The sequence below is a fragment of the Dama dama genome, chromosome 12 (assembly GCF_033118175.1).
Source record: "Dama dama isolate Ldn47 chromosome 12, ASM3311817v1, whole genome shotgun sequence".
Classification (NCBI taxonomy): domain Eukaryota; kingdom Metazoa; phylum Chordata; class Mammalia; order Artiodactyla; family Cervidae; genus Dama; species Dama dama.
The window spans coordinates 30039670-30045628 of NC_083692.1; the positions used below are offsets into that span (position 1 = coordinate 30039670).

At 37.4% G+C, this 5959-nt stretch overlaps 1 non-coding gene across 1 annotated transcript; it reads left to right on the plus strand.

Moving 5' to 3' along the window:
- Window positions 1-5464: 5464 nt before the first annotated feature.
- LOC133067506 (U6 spliceosomal RNA) lies at window positions 5465-5566 on the plus strand. Its single transcript, XR_009695298.1, has one exon. It is a non-coding gene; the product is annotated as a U6 spliceosomal RNA (small nuclear RNA).
- The last annotated feature ends 393 nt before the right edge of the window (window positions 5567-5959 follow it).

Here is a 5959-nt window from a genome sequence, read left to right on the forward strand (position 1 = left end):
ATACCACGCAAATTCTCCAGCAACGCAGGAACATAGCCCTGAACATCAACATACAGGCTGCCCAAGGTCACACCTAACACATAGACCCATCTCAAAACTCATTACTGGGCACTCCATTGCTCTCCAAAGAGAAGAAATCAAGTTCCACGCACCAGAACACTGACGCAAGCTTCCCTAACGAGGAAATCTCGACAAGCCAATCGTCTAACCCCACCCACTGGGTTAATCCTCCAGAACAAAAAGGAACCACAGACCTCCAGAATACAGAAAGCCCACTCCAGATACAGCAATCTAAACAAGATGAAAAGGCAAAGAAATACCCAACAGGTAAAGGAACATGAAAAATGCCCACCAAGTCAAACAAAAGAGGAGGAGATAGGGAATCTACCTGGAAAAGAATTTAGAATAATGATAATAAAAATGATCCAAAATCTTGAAAACAAAATGGAGTTACAGATAAATAGCCTGGAAACAAAGATTGAAAAGATTCAAGAACTGTTTAATAAAGACCTAGAAGAAATAAAAAGGAGTCAATTACAAATGAATAATGCAATGAATGAGATCAAAAACACTTTGGAGGGAACCAAGAGTAGAATAATGGAGGCAGAAGATAGGATAAGTGAGGTAGAAGATAAAATGGTGGAAATAAATGAAGCAGAGAGGAAAAAAGAAAAAAGGATCAAAAGAAATGAGGACAACCTCAGGGACCTCTGGGACACTGTGAAACGCCCCAACATTCGAATCATAGGAGTTCCAGAAGAAGAAGATGAAAGGCCATGAGAAAATACTCGAGGAGATAATAGCTGAAAACTTCCCTAAAATGGGGAAGGAAATAGCCACCCAAATCCAAGAAACCCAGAGAGTCCCAAACAGGATAAACCCAAGGCGAAACACCCCAAGACACATATTAATCAAATTAACAAAGATCAAACACAAAGAACAAATCTTAAAAGCAGCAAGGGAAAAACAACAAATAACACACAAAGGGATTCCCATAAGGATAACAGCTGATCTATCAATAGAAACCCTCCAGGCCAGAAGGGAATGGCAGGACGTACTGAAAGTAATGAAAGAGAATAACCTACAACCTAGATTACTGTATCCAGCAAGGATCTCATTCAGATATGAAGGAGAATTCAAAAGCTTTACAGATAAGCAAAAGCTGAGAGAATTCAGCACCACCAAACCAGCTCTTCAACAAATGCTAAAGGATCTTCTCTAGACAGGAAATGCAGAAAGGCTGTATAAACGTGAACCCAAAACAACAAAGTAAATGGCAACGGGACCACACCTATCAATAATTACCCTAAATGTAAATGGGTTGAATGCCCCAACCAAAAGACAAAGATTGGCTGAATGGATACAAAAACAAGACCCCTATATATGCTGTCTACAAGAGACCCACCTCAAAACAAGAGACACATACAGACTAAAAGTGAAGGGCTGGAAAAAAATATTTCATGCAAACGGAGACCAAAAGAAAGCAGGAGTCGCAATACTCATATCAGATAAAATAGACTTTCAAATAAAGGAAGTGAAAAGAGACAAAGAAGGACACTACATAATGATCAAAGGATCAATCAAAAAAGAAGATATAACAATTATAAATATATATGCACCCAACATAGGAGCACCACAATATGTACGGCAAACGCTAACGAGTATGAAAGAGGAAATTAATAGTAACACAATAATAGTGGGAGACTTTAATACCCCACTCACAACTATGGATAGATCAACTAAACAGAAAATTAACAAGGAAACACAAACCTTAAATGACACAATGGACCAGCTAGACCTAATTGATATCTATAGGACATTTCACCCCAAAACAATCAACTTCACCTTTTTCTCAAGTGCACACGGAACATTCTCCAGAATAGATCACATCCTGGGCCATAAATCTGGTCTTGGAAAATTCAAAAAAATTGAAATCATTCCAGTCATCTTTTCTGACCACAGTGCAGTAAGATTAGATCTCAATTACAGGGAAAAAATTGTTAAAACTTCAAACATATGGAGGCTAAATAACACGCTTCTGAATAACCAACAAATCATAGAAGAAATCAAAAAAGAAATCAAAATATGTATAGAAATGAATGAAAATGAAAACACAACAGCCCAAAACCTATGGGACACTGTAAAAGCAGTGCTAAGGGGAAGGTTCATAGCATTACAGGCTTACATCAAGAAACAGGAAAAAAACCAATTAAATAACCTAACTCTACACCTAAAGCAATTAGAGAAGGAAGAAATGAAGAACCCCAGGGTTAGCAGAAGGAAAGAAATCTTAAAAATTAAGGCAGAAATAAATGCAATAGAAACTAAAGAGACCATAGCAAAAATCAACAAAGCTAAAAGCTGGTTTTTTGAAAAAATAAACAAAATTGACAAACCATTAGCAAGACTCATTAAGAAACAAAGAGAGAAAAACCAAATTAACAAAATTAGAAATGAAAATGGAGAGATCACAACAGACAACACTGAAATACAAAGGATCATAAGAGACTACTACCAGCAGCTCTATGCCAATAAAATGGACAACTTGGATGAAATGGACAAATTCTTAGAAAAGTATAACTTTCCAAAACTGAACCAGGAAGAAATAGAAGATCTTAACAGACCCATCACAAGCAAGGAAATCGAAACTGTCATCAAAAATCTTCCAGCAAACAAAAGCCCAGGACCAGATGGCATCACAGCTGAATTCTACCAAAAATTTAGAGAAGAGCTAACACCTATCTTACTCAAACTCTTCCAGAAAATTGCAGAAGAAGGTAAGCTTCCAAACTCATTCTATGAGGCCACCATCACCCTAATTCCAAAACCAGACAAAGATGCCACAAAAAAAGAAAACTACAGGCCAATATCACTGATGAACATAGATGCAAAAATCCTTAACAAAATTCTAGCAAACAGAATCCAACAACATATTAAAAAAATCATACACCATGACCAAGTGGGCTTTATCCCAGGAATGCAAGGATTCTTTAATATCCACAAATCAATCAATGTAATACACCACATTAACAAATTGAAAGATAAAAACCATATGATTATCTCAATAGATGCAGAGAAAGCCTTTGACAAAATTCAACACTCATTTATGATTAAAACTCTCCAAAAAGCAGGAATAGAAGGAACATACCTCAACATAATAAAAGCTATATATGACAAACCCACAGCAAGCATCACCCTCAATGGTGAAAAATTGAAGGCATTTCCCCTGAAATCAGGAACAAGACAAGGGTGCCCACTCTCACCACTACTATTCAACATAGTGTTGGAAGTTCTGGCCACAGCAATCAGAGCAGAAAAAGAAGTAAAAGGAATCCAGATAGGAAAAGAAGAAGTAAAACTCTCACTGTTTGCAGATGACATGATCCTCTACATAGAAAACCCTAAAGACTCTACCAGAAAATTACTAGAGCTAATCAATGAATATAGTAAAGTTGCAGGATATAAAATTAACACACAGAAATCCCTTGCATTCCTATATACTAACAATGAAAAAACAGACAGAGAAATTAAGGAAACAATACCATTCACCATTGCAACAAAAAGAATAAAATACTTAGGAGTGTATCTACCTAAAGAAACAAAGGACCTATACATAGAAAACTATAAAACACTGATGAAAGAAATCAAAGAGGACACAAACAGATGGAGAAACATACCGTGTTCATGGATTGGAAGAATTAATATTGTCAAAATGGCTATTCTACCCAAAGCAGTCTATAGATTCAATGCAATCCCTATCAAGCTTCCAACGGTATTTTTCACAGAACTAGAACAAATAATTTCACAATTTGTATGGAAATACAAAAAACCTCGAATAGCCAAAGTAATCTTGAGAAAGAAGAATGGAGCTGGAGGAATCAACCTGCCTGACTTCAGACTCTACTACAAAGCCACAGTCATCAAGACAGTATGGTACTGGCACAAAGACAGAAATATAGATCAATGGAACAGAATAGAAAGCCCAGAGATAAATCCACGAACCTATGGACACCTTATCTTTGACAAAGGAGGCAAGGATATACAATGGAAAAAAGACAACCTCTTTAACAAGTGGTGCTGGGAAAACTGGTCAACCACTTGTAAAAGAATGAAACTAGAACACTTTCTAACACCATACATAAAAATAAACTCAAAATGGATTAAAGATCTAAATTTAAGACCAGAAACTATAAAACTCCTAGAGGAGAACATAGGCAAAACACTCTCTGACATAAATCAAAGCAAGATCCTCTATGACCCACCTCCCAGAATATTGGAAATAAAAGCAAAACTAAACAAATGGGACCTAATGAAACTTAAAAGCTTTTGCACTACAAAGGAAACTATAAGTAAGGTGAAAAGACAGCCCTCAGATTGGGAGAAAATAATAGCAAATGAAGAAACAGACAAAGGATTAATCTCAAAAATATACAAGCAACTCCTGCAGCTCAATTCCAGAAAAATAAATGACCCAATCAAAAAATGGGCCAAAGAACTAAACAGACATTTCTCCAAAGAAGACATACAGATGGCTAACAAACACATGAAAAGATGCTCAACATCACTCATTATTAGAGAAATGCAAATCAAAACCACAATGAGGTACCATTACACGCCAGTCAGGATGGCTGCTATCCAAAAGTCTACAAGCAATAAATGCTGGAGAGGGTGTGGAGAAAAGGGAACCCTCTTACACTGTTGGTGGGAATGCAAACTAGTACAGCCGCTATGGAAAACAGTGTGGAGATTCCTTAAAAAACTGGAAATAGAACTGCCATATGACCCAGCAATCCCACTCCTGGGCATACACACTGAGGAAACCAGATCTGAAAGAGACACGTGCACCCCAATGTTCATCGCAGCACTGTTTATAATAGCCAGGACATGGAAGCAACCTAGATGCCCATCAGCAGATGAATGGATAAGGAAGCTGTGGTACATATACACCATGGAATATTACTCAGCCATTAGAAAGAATTCATTTGAACCAGTCCTAATGAGATGGATGAAGCTGGAGCCCATTATACAGAGTGAAGTAAGCCAGAAAGATAAAGAACATTACAGCATACTGACACATGTATATGGAATTTAGAAAGGTGATAACGATAACCCTATATGCAGAACAGAAAAAGAGACACAGAAATACAGAACAGACTTTTGAACTTTGTGGGAGAATGTGAGGGTGGGATATTTCAAAAGAACAGCATGTATACTATCTATGGTGAAACAGATCACCAGCCCAGGTGGGATGCACGAGACAAGTGCTCCGGCCTGGTGCACTGGGAAGACCCAGAGGAATCGGGTGGAGAGGGAGGTGGGAGGGGGGATCGGGATTGGGAATACATGTAAATCCATGGCTGATTCATATCAATGTATGACAAAACCCACTGGGAAAAAAAAAAAAAAAAAAAGTCAAAAGAATACTGTTTTGTGAATACTGTTCTGTGATGTTAAAATCATGTGAGTGCTCTCTTTGGCAGCACATACACTAAAATTGGAACGATAGAGATTAGCATGGCCCCTGCACAAGGATGACATGCCAATTCATGAAATGGTCCATATTTTTACATATGTATACCTGTGACTGATTCATGTTGATGTATGGCAGAGGCCAACACAATATTTAAATTATCCCCCAATTGAAAAAAAAGGAAAAATTCTGTTTGAAATAATAAAAAATGATATGAAATTCAAATTTCAATGTCTACAATAAAGATTTATTGGAACATGGCCACACATCTGTTGTCTGTGGCTGTCCTCACACTATAATGGCAGAGTTGAACAGTAATGACAGAGACAATATGGCCCAAATAAAGCCTAAAATATCTGCTCTCTGGCCCTTCAGAGAAAACAGTTTGCTAACTCTTGGTCTAATATGTTCCATTCAATGAAGAACCAATGCAATGGGGAAAGACTTCATCAATTCCCTAGTAGAAGGGTTTCCAGCTGATTAAAAGCT